Raw genomic sequence first — 11,582 nt, 5'->3', positions numbered from 1 at the left:
AGCAGAGACTTGTGCCTGCTGGTTTGGTCTTGGTGGCACCACTGCCGTCTGGGCACCGCAGATGGGACGGTTACCGCACCTACTGTTGCTTGCGGGGAGAAAAAAGACCTTTTTTTAGCAGAATCAGTGCACACATTCTGCTGCAAGTTGGCGAGTCTGAGAAATGAAGTGACATTTAAATGAGCATATACATGTGTAATGATAAGGATACATATGGGACTTGTATTTGGTAAAGCAATGCATGGACTAGTTATATGTGGATAGAAGAGTCCTAGAAGTTGCCAATATGCTCATTTTGGTTAGTTTTAGTCATCAAAGCTGCAACCCTAAACCCATTTACCTGGGTGTAATCATATTGAACTCAGTGGGGTTTACATCTGAGCAAACATGCATAGGGTTGCTCTGAGAATTCTGTTTTAAATAGCAGAGTAAACAGAAAACAAATCTTTGCTAGGATGATATGACATATCTTGTGGACCAAAGAAATAAGCATTTGCTCAGATTTTCCTGAACTTTCCATTAAACTAGACCAATTCAGGGAGAGCTTCAGCTGTGGGGCAGTATAGAAATGAAATTAATAATAATAATCCCACATGGGATTAGACTCACACATGAAGAAGAGCAGGCATCCATGTGTTTGCTCCATCCCTTCCATCCCCATTGCTTTCCACAAATTAAATATTTGCAGCAGGGACCTTTGCATGAGTGATAGTGGGGGCTGTGGGCCAAAAGACCTCAAGGGTCACAAATTTCCCACCCTCCTCTTTAGACTGCCATGTGCTCTGGAACATGCAAGACCCTGGAAGAACCTACATGTGTGGGGCCAGCATTTCCCATAGAAATGGGAAGGCAATGGAGGGGCATGAGCTAACTGGCTGGCCCTTGCTATCTCTGGCCCCTGGGAGGATTCAACTGCTTGATTCAGGTGTTGTCTAATAAAGCACTGTGAGCAATTTAGACAGGGACTGATAGCCAGATATGTGTTACCGGAAGGCAGAGAAATGAAAAACCCAGTTGGTTTGTGGCATGCAGATGTGATCGCAACAATCTCAAAAAAACTACCCACTCGCAGATTGATTAGAAACACTGTTTGTTGAAACTTTCATTATGAATTTCAGCTGAAGGGAAGGAAAGCAGACGCATGTGGATTCCAGGGGAAATTTCTTCCTCACTCCTTGTTCTGAACTTTATCTCACTAAAATAAAAAAGCGAGGTGGACTGGACAACAACCTCAAACTTTTTAAAGACTGCTGGTGCATGACATGATTGAGAAATACTTTCAACCTGAAAACGGTTTCACTTCCTGCATGTTACCACAAAAACCTACTTAATAAAGTTCATAGCAATTCTGTTCTCTCTCTCTGTTCTCTTTGCCTAAGTAAAGTTTATTGAACAATTTGTATATTGTAATTCTTCCAATGAGGGTAGGCACCAACTTTATGTATTTCCCTGTGAGACAGTGCTAGTTTCCTCCAGTTCTTGCAATAATTAAATAAGTAATCTGATTTAAAATACCAATGCTCTGTTTATGCTGCCTACTTGCTGCAAAAATATAGAGGGAGGGGAGAGATGGGGCAGAAATATTTTTGTGCCCAGCAGGCTAGGATTCAGGAGTACCCATTAGTCAGGGCTAAATTTAGGTGAAGATTATTTCATGGCCACCTTCGGTGGATACTGTTTTTCTACTTCATGCCTCACACAGGATGAATATTCTAGTTCTGCCTATTCAGGACCAGGGTCAGCCCTGTTGTTAGGCTTAATGAGTGTGGAAGCCTCCCCACCCCATTCCCTCTGCTGGAGCTGCGCATGCCACACAAACTGTCTCGTTCCACACACACACAAACACACACACCCCTACTGTCTCAGCTGGAGAGGATGATCTTGTCCCATAGTTTGTCTTGAAATAAGGTTCCACAGAAGTCCAGGTGGCTTCTGAACTTGGAATGAGATGGTGGTGCCATCTGGCTCTTTGTCTCAGGCAGCAAAGCATCTTGGGATGCCCCTACCCAGTGCCACTGGTTGGTCTCTACAAGGAAAGAGCCTGATCATCATTCCAATCGACTGGAAGCCAAGCCCTTTAATACTGAAAGCTTCCTCCATACTATTGCCTCACACCACTCGGGACAGAGCAGGAGGCATATTTATTTATTTATTTATTTATTTATTTATTTATTTATTTATTAAACCATTTCTATGCTGCCCCATTCGCCGAAGCCTCGGGGCGGCTCACAACATAAAATTAAAATACAAGAAATATGGGTGTGCAGGAGGGACGCAGCCCTAAGTGGCATCAAGGATTCAGTCAAAATCCTAGTCAAAATTTCAGCTCAGTTTCCTACTGAAGTTTCCTGAAATCATTAGCTACCCACGTCTTGATTTCCTCAACTCGGATGCGCCATCCATATGTCCCTTCACCCAGATAGCCACAGAAATCTCCCTGTGGTCCCACCCATCACACTCCTGCAGGCTTTCTTCCCAGAGCCTCCTTAGATCAACCCTCTCCTGCAATCTAGGAACAACTCACAAAGGACCTACCTCTGTCAAAAATCTGTCAGAGGCAACCCCAGGAGATCACAACACCTCTTCTAGTTCTCCCTAACTAACTGTGAAGTTCTGGAGAGCCCCTGTGGTTTAGCCTCCTGTTTGGGTTCTCTCTTTCTTTGCGTGCTCCACAGTCTTAACACCATGCAAGAAAGTCATGCTGAGTTTCCTTGAGATATCTAGCATTAATTAGTCTCATGTTAATGCCTTCTAGAATGTATCCAGTTATCGGTGCACAATGCAGGTCTTCAAGGTGCTATATCTTTTGGAGTGTATTGGCATCAACATGGAAGCAGACTCCAGGCATAATTCCTCCCTTGTCTCCTGCCCCAGTGAGTGCAATCTATAAAGTACTGCTGCTATCTTTGCTAAGGGATGCTTAACTGTTCTTGTTCTTAAAGCAGAGACAATCACATCATTCTAGTGGGAACAACCATCGCTGCAAGGGGAAGACCCCAGACACCAGCTCGAACTAGAGTTTTGAAGACTTGCCACATTCTGGAAGCTCTAGTTTCTGGTTGCAGCAACTCCCCCTCACACTGAAGGCCATTTCTGATCCTTGGATACTGCCAGCACATTCTATACGATGTGCATTTCTAAACTGAAACGCTTCTTAATTGTTTTCCCTTTTGCTCTCATTGTCAGTGCTGCTTTCTTTTTCTTTAAACTCCTTATCATATGCGAAATACTCAACTGCTGCCCCCCAGTAAAAGCATTTGCCCTGCTTTTTAAAGGAAATTAGTTTTCCTTTAAATGTAAACAAAGCAAACTCGAATTTATGGAGGGGGGATGCCTCGGTCTCTCCACTCATCTCTCTTAAGGGATCAACAAAAGTTATCCGATAGTACATGGCAACACACACACAAACACACCAATCATGGGTACTGTTTCTGTGCTATCTTAGATATTACACAGGATGGCTCTGCGGGGAAGGAATACACAAAAGATAAAGATAAATCCTTATGGAATACAATGGTGTGCCACTATTGTGTGTGCCCACTGCTTCTTGGGGTGTGGCGTGGTCCACTGAAACTTCTGGCAAAGGGATTGCAGGTGTTTCTTCCTTATGCACACTTCTTTTTTAATGGCACCAACCATTTCCGATTCAAGCTGTTGTTCTTTTAAAGAGAGGGAGAAAACATTCCAAATAAAGCAAAGCATGACGCTGAGAACAGTCTAAGGATTGTGCAATCCGATCCTATACTCAGCTTAGTCACAATCCTATTCCCAGCAGCAAAGAAGAAAGGTCAGAACTGCAGCCAGCATCACAATGTCAACGTCCACTCAGATTCCCTGGAAACGCTGCCACCTCTCAATTATGCCCCTGCATGAGCCATGCATAGCACATGCAACATGTGGTCATGGCTGCAGCACATTAAGGACTCAGTGCATCCTGTCCCGGGTACGAACACACCATACTCTGCCCACCCACAGAGCTTTTCCATTTGCAGTAGGCAAGAGAGCAGTGACTCTGACTGGCTGCCACGCTCTCCCTAGCAGGCAGCCTCCAGAGGAGAGCCAGGAGAATGGTGGGTGATCAGAGCAGAGGCTCAGGCCAGGCATCAGAGCTGAAGAACACCTCAAGTACACCAGGCATGAAGTCCAAGCACTGTCTCCACAGAAAGAAAATGCTTACTGTGGCCCTTCCTGTCTGAAAGGGGCCAGTGACCAGCCCGGATGAGCAGGACTAGTTCTGCGATTACTTCACTGCCCGGAGGAGACTGCAAACAACTGTCTAACCACACAGAGCAGTGGCACTCTGAGCCAAAGACTCAGGACCGAAGAGGGAAGAAACAATCACCATTTCCATCATCATAATTACTCTACTCCATCTCCTAGTGGAGTGCTGGCAAGGTTGGTATGTAGAGTCTACAGGCAGCTAGGACCCCTAGGAGAAGGAAGGAGGCTTCGGTGGTACCAAGAGATCTGCAACATGATAAGCTTGCAGTTCACAGACTGCATGGGCATTTGGGTCAGGGACACGCTCCGTCTCCTAAGGACGGCTTATCTGTAACAAGAGAGGCATAGACCGAGGGCAGGGGGGCATTTGGTTCCAGAAGGAAACCTCCAGCAGAAAGATCCAAGAGGGGAGGGATGCAACTGGGCCCCAAGACCTTCATTTCAGCAAGGGCATGAGGCAGGTGGCTTTCCAGAGATTCAGCACACCCGCTTCTGTGGTCTAGCCCAGCACCACTTCTGCCAGTCCTGATCTTGCCTTTACACCCAGATCGCTCCTGATGTTTTGCTCTGGTTCTAGACAGGATACGCTTGCTTATTTTTGGAGATGCTAGTAATGCTCCCAGTACTCTCAGCGCAATCTCTGCTAGCCATGCTGTTGACCCTGCAGGCTTCTAATCAAATTCCTAGCTGCATCCCATCTTCAAACACTCCTATTTCTTAAAAGTTATGAAAGCAACTTGGTTAAAAAAGTAACATTTTGCAAAGCAGTATTTTACTGGTGGAATGTCTTTACTTCCCAGAAGGCAAGAAAACAATTGTTTCCAGTAATTGGACAGTTTGATTAGAGGCAGGTGGTGCCGAGCCGAGGAAACTGGAGCCACGAAGCCAATTTTAGCGTCAAACACATTTCCTTTCACTTTAGGATCCAGCAGCATAACATGCAAATTGCTTTCAACAACAACAAAAAAAGAGGGAAATGTAAATTTAGTTCCTATTTATTATCCCTAAGTAACTGGCACTTTATTCAAACTTGAAGTTCGTAACATTTCATAGACATAATGTATCTATTGTCTCAAATGCTTGGGATTAAAATAATAGCTTCTAAATGCACACGAATAAAAGAGCATAGAAGCTCAGGAGGTCACCTACTAGATGGTCAAGTACATCTTTCTGCAAAGGCAGATTAGAGGTAAATTTAGGAAGTGATCCCACAAACCTCTGCTCAGGCAACTAATCTTCGCTAATACTAATAATCTCATTGACTTCGCTGTACATTGACTTAGATGATCCTAAGGGGATCTCATTGGCAAGGACTGAAATGAACTTTAAAAGAACTCCTGGCTCAAGTTCCAGTTTCTCCTTTGCCTTCTGTCCGGTGCAACAGACACCTGCGCTGTCCAGACCTTAAATACATTCAATCTTGCTAGGCCGACAGCACCGAACCAACCTGAGCGTTGTAGTGTCTTTACCGGTGGTGGCTGTTTCTTTCCTTCTTCAGCCACAGAGGTTGCAATCTTGCACTGAACACCTTGCCAAGAAATAAATATTAGCATAGACTGACATGTGCATTTATTGTGAGAATTGAATACATAAATGCATTGTTCACTGCATTTTAAATCTGCGTGTCTGATGAAGCAGGCTCCAGTTCACGAAAGCTTCTGCTGGAATAAACATGCTTGTCTCCCAGGTGCCACAAGACACCTTGGCTGTTTTGGCTGCAATAGAGGTAGACGACTAGCCTCTGGAAATGGTTCCTATTTTAAAATGTTACTTTCCAGTGGATCGACACGGAAATGGCAAAACAGTCAACAAGCACTGCTTCAAGAAGTGACAAGGAGATGTCTATCATTATGGGGAAGAACTGCTGCCCCTGTCCATAGTGGGTATGCTTGCAAAACCTTCATGGTGGGAAAAGCTTTACCCCATCGCCTTTTCATGAGTCTGGCAACCAGCTGATTAACACACCCCCAGCACCCAAAGCCCTCCACCACCACACACAGGTCCCACAAGACGCTGCTGCAGCAGCTCCCACTCCATCAACCATCCCCACTGCCCCCCAGCAATAGGGGCAGGGATCCAGATCCTCTTGTGGTGCTCCAGGCAACCTTCTAGGGGCCCCACAGATGCAGCAGGGAGGAAGGAGAAAGCACACGGTGCAGGGCCTGCTCAGCTCCCTTGACAGCAGGCCTGCCAAGAGCGCATGCAATGCCCTGGGGACCACGCCTGAAGGCCTTCCAGGGAAGGGAAGAGAAGCATGGCTGGCCAAGCTGCCAAGGGAAGAACTGGGGCATCCACCCTGCAAGAGCAGCAGCCTTTGGTGGCTCAGTGCAGAGGACAGAGGCCTGTGAAGCAGCAGCTCCAGCCCTACCAGGAGGAAGAAGCAGGGGAAACATGCCCCCCACTCACATTTTACATTCACATAAATCTGCAGGACCAAGAGCCACACCACAAGCTCCAAGGTCCTAAGCCACAAGAGCAGACGGGTGTCTGACCTGGCACATCACAAGGAATTTGTCTTTGCTGGCCCATGCCCAGTCATAGGTGCTGGGAACAAACACACACACACACATACACACGCAGGGGCTACTGCTGTCTTGATCTGCTGTGAGAGCTTAAGCCTTAAACAATGGAGATCCCTTGTTTGAATCCGGGGAATGACCCTGTACTAAGGGAGGGAGAACCATTCACCCACCCTCCCGCATATACACTGTGACAATCAAAAGCAACGCACGGACCAAGAACCTAGCAAAAATTAATCTGTGTGGTTCACCCCTCTCACTGCCCTCTCTATTTTGCCCGAGAGATCCACCTAGGGCAGGTCACCCCCTACCTTATTTTACATATACTATGTTCAATACTCTCAGGATGTAATCCAGAGTTTAAAGAGACTTGCACAGAATGAAAACCATGCTAGGTCATGATCCCTGCCTTGCAAGGCAAGCACTGTGGATTAGCACCTTATCCTGCATTTCAAAGGCATTCCCGAGGTGGTGAGTTATAACCTTGCACTAGGCAGCAAATGTGAAATAGCGATCACCTGCCAAAAAGTCATCCCATTAGGGCATCTCACTACCCTTTTCGTCTGAACACACTGTAGGTGAGACAAGGCATTTGTACTGACTTTCCAAAATAAGTGACAGCTGATACAGTAAGCACCCCACCCAAGGGGAGTGCTCAGACCAAAGGTAAGCACTGTTAAGTCCTTGATTTTGAAAAGGTGTAACTTCCTGCAGCTAAATTTGGACCCACAACAAAACAAAATAAAAACTGTGACATTTCTATTGCAGCCTTCCCCATCTGGGTGCCCTTAAGAAGTTTAAGAAGCACCTAACTTTCTTGACCATTGGTCATAGTGGTGGGGGCTGATGGAAGCTGAAGTCTAAGAACATCTGTAGGGTACCAGGTTGGAGAAGTCTGTGCTATCAGAATGCTGGTGGTCCCTTACTCCCAAGTTGCGGCCACACAGCGTTGGCTGCCAGTTAAAACCCCGCTCTCCTTGGGTGAATCCAGTTATGAGCCATTTGTTTGCAAGGATGGGACAATGTATTCTCGCAATACCATCACGGACTGTTTCATGCATTCACATCATCCCATTCCATTCTCAAACAACTCTGTAATTCTTGGGGGTTTTCAAAAGATCCTTCCTGCAATACAGATGCAAGCAAAATACAAACAAATCAAGCAGGTGCAAACAAAATACAAGCAAAACAAACCTATGATCTTCACTTTGAGTAGATAAAATATTGAATGTCGAAATGGGACTTACAAAACAGACTACTCCTCTTCAGGATACTCCATTATATAATGGCCCTACTGTTCCCAGTTTTCCTGGGTTTCACCCTGCCCACCTTACCAGATGAAAGGAAAAAATCTCAGGTGCCTGATGAAATATATTATTTAGGATGCACTTTTTTTCTTTTTTTTAGTTCAGGCACCTGAGAATTCTTTTGTGACACATCAGTGCCACCTCCTCTTGTTGTTCTCTAGGGGTTTTTGCCACCAATGTCTGGCAACAGTGACTGCTGAGCATGTTCAGTCCTCATCAAGAGGTGTTCTCCTTAGGTTCTCCCCCTTTTAAAAAAGGATTTGTGCTAATCTCAGGAGTATCTGAAGCTACTAACTTCACCCTCTTGAGCATGGATGGTTCTGATTAGGGTTCAAAGGACCAGAACTTAGAGAACTGGGATTGCTAGATATACTTGGGTACAACTGGAGCCTGTTGAAACTTGGATTGACCCTTCTTTGCTCAAGATTTGGAAATGGCACTGAAACAAAATTCTTCTAACTGGACTTCATGTGTGTGGTAGAAGATGTGCACAGCACCCTGAGGCTGCCAGTGACTTCCAGAAACAACTGGACCAGCTCTCTTGAATGCAGCATGTAGACCAGCTGACTGTCTACAGTTCAACACAGTACTTTCTGGCAGGGGCCCCAAATCACAGGGCCTCTCCCACCATTCCACAGGCAAAACTATTTTGAGAACTTTTCCTTGCTCAGCCTTGCACCTACTTTCACCGCTGGCACTCCACTTTCTGCAGTTAGTGGAATGGGCTCCTCCAATATCCCCAGGAATGGATTAGGGTTCCAGCAGGGTCACCGCCAGGAGCGACTGCTGCACAGCTGCCTTGCTGGGGCAGGGCACATGACTGCTTGCAGAAGGTCTCGGACTCAAGCCCAGGCTTCTCCAGGCGGAGCTCAGAAAGAATCCTGCCGCAGACACTGGAGATGCTCTGCCAGTCTGTTTCTGATGGTACCAGGCAGGATAAGCTAATGGGCTGAGGGATTTTCTACCGGACACTGGCTCTGCCTTGATTCCACTGCAGCATCAAAACCAGAGCATTACATGAGCTGTATTTCCTCTCCTGATTTTCTGCTACGTATGTTGGGAAGCCTCGATGGCAGCTGCAACAAGAACAACCAGGTTCACTCAGGAAAGACCACTTTTGCCTTGCTGAACCTCAGCAGTTTTATTGAAGGATCACCCAGGACCTCTGGAGTTACTTACGACAGCATGCGACTGGGTAGCGGACCTCACCACCAACTGCAAGCTTTTAGAACATATAGAGTGTTTTACAGATTCTGAGTCACGTGGGCCCAGCAGCTGGGCAGTTGATGATGAAATAAGGGGAACACAGGCAGAAGGTGAGAGGTCTGCAGAGGGGGCTCAATACAATGGCATTTGATTGCAGGAGATTAACATAATAACCACTGAGGCACAGGGATTATTATGAGTCTTGGCATGCAAATGAGGGTGATTGTAATGCTTTTAATCTGGCAGCCTTATCAGTTCTTACTGATCAACCAAACAATAGCCCTGGCAGCTTCTAGGCAATCTATCAGTTCTCACTTCTTAAACCAACAGCAAATGCTAAACAGTAACCTGGCTTGGAAATCTCAGAAAGGGGTGCAGATTTGATTTTATAACCCAAAGACACATATAAGCAACCTTTTCTCTGCCAGGATTTATCTGAATTATCAGAATTTTCCCAACACATAACCTCTAGGGGGCACCATGATGTAGTGGCATCACACAAATGCACAGGAGGAATCACGCTTTCTTTCACCATTGAAAGAAATATACTTCATTTTCGCTGCTCTAAAACAACCTTGGAGAAAGTGTTTACAAAGAGGAGTGAAAGTGGAGGCTCACAACATCATCTAAAGAACCCATAAACAACCTTGAGCAGGGGATGATGAGCACATGACCGATACCAAGGACCTACTTCTCAATATTTCATTCATTTTTTATTATTACACATTCGCCCCTATAGCCAAAGCTCTCTGGGTGACATAGGCCATTAAAGCAAATACAATGAAATCCATAATGAGGCACACCAAAATAATTATTTTTAAGATGTTAAAAGTCTCAGCAGTGAAACTATTTTTTAAAAAAGACAAAACATTCCAGCAGCTGAAAAAGACCGTTTAAAAATGTTTCTCACCACTCCAGATTTAAAGTACTCACAAAAACCTTGGAAACTGGCTTATCCAAAGTTACTAAGAGCCTGGCTGCCAGTTCATCTATTTATTTATTTATTTATTTAAAACTTTTTAGACTGCCCCTTACCATAGTCTTGAGACTGTTTAACCATAAGACAAAAATAAAATAAAACACAGCATCCTAATCAAATTCTTAACCAGTAAACAATAAAACCTATATTAAAAACCAGTGTGGTGTAGTGGTTAAGAGCCTGGGACTGGGACTCAGCCGATCTGGGTTCTAGTCCCCGCTTAGCCATGGAGCCAACTGGGTGACTTTGGGCCAGTCACAGACTCTCAGCCCAGCCTACCTCACAGGGTTGTTGTTGTGAGGATAAGATGGAGGAGGAGAATGATGTAAGCTACCTTGAGCCCTTTGTAGGAAAAAGGCAGGATATAAATCAAAAAACAAACAAACAAACAAACAAAAAACAGTCAAAATTTGTCCGTGTGAGAAACCCAGTTAAATGAATTGAACTGGCTGCAGAGAGACTACCAGGCCAAACTACCAGGGTTTGTGGTTAATGCAGAAAGCCCTAAAGAACTTGGGACCAGGGTGCCCTAAGGAGTCCCCTGCCCCACCCTGGTCCTCTCAATCCTCCTGAGCAGTGCTTCCAACAGTGCTGCCTGCACTTGAGCACCTGCAATAGACCATGTGAGGTTGCATCTCCCACTGTCCAAAAGATGCTACCCTTTGGCATCAGGCTGGTGCCTTCATTCCTGATCTTTAGGCTTTTGCTCAAGACCCACCTTTCGAGACCTGCATGCTTTCTCTGAAGGACGATCCAACTAGTATGATTACAGCTGACTAGCAATTACTGTGCTTTTATCACTGTGTTTTATGTTTTTAGCATTTTTGTAAACTGCTTGGAGAGCCCATTGAAAAGTGATATATAAAGCTATGTTTTTTTTTTAATAGGGACTGGATAAATTTACAGAGGAGGACTGCAACTAGTCCTGATAGCTGTAATTTACTGCTGCATGTACATAGGGGCAATACACCTATGGACACCCGTTGCTGGGGAACATGGGCAAGGAAGGGTGCTGTGGCCATCATGCCCTGCCAGTGAGCTACCTGGGGGCAGCTGGTGTGAAGAGAACGCTGGACTGGTGAGACTCGTGGCCTGATCCAGCAGGGCTCCTCTTACATTCAAGCAGTGGCACAGCTTTTGAATTTGCTTTCCTTCATTCAGTGCAAGAGGAATGGCCACCACACATCAAAATGTGGATACACCCCACCAAAACCCATACACAACATTCAGAAAAGGCCGTGCTACATTCTTTGGCCCAACGTTAGGGGGGAAATGGCTTAGCCCACAATGCAGTGATGTATTGATCCATTACGCATCAGGACTTCCTGCAAAGAAGCCACAATACCAGTG

The sequence above is a fragment of the Varanus komodoensis genome, unplaced genomic scaffold, assembly GCF_004798865.1.
Source record: "Varanus komodoensis strain SLA01 unplaced genomic scaffold, ASM479886v1 scaffold10, whole genome shotgun sequence".
NCBI classification, from domain to species: Eukaryota; Metazoa; Chordata; class Lepidosauria; order Squamata; family Varanidae; genus Varanus; species Varanus komodoensis.
Note: the sequence above shows the minus strand (reverse complement) of the source record.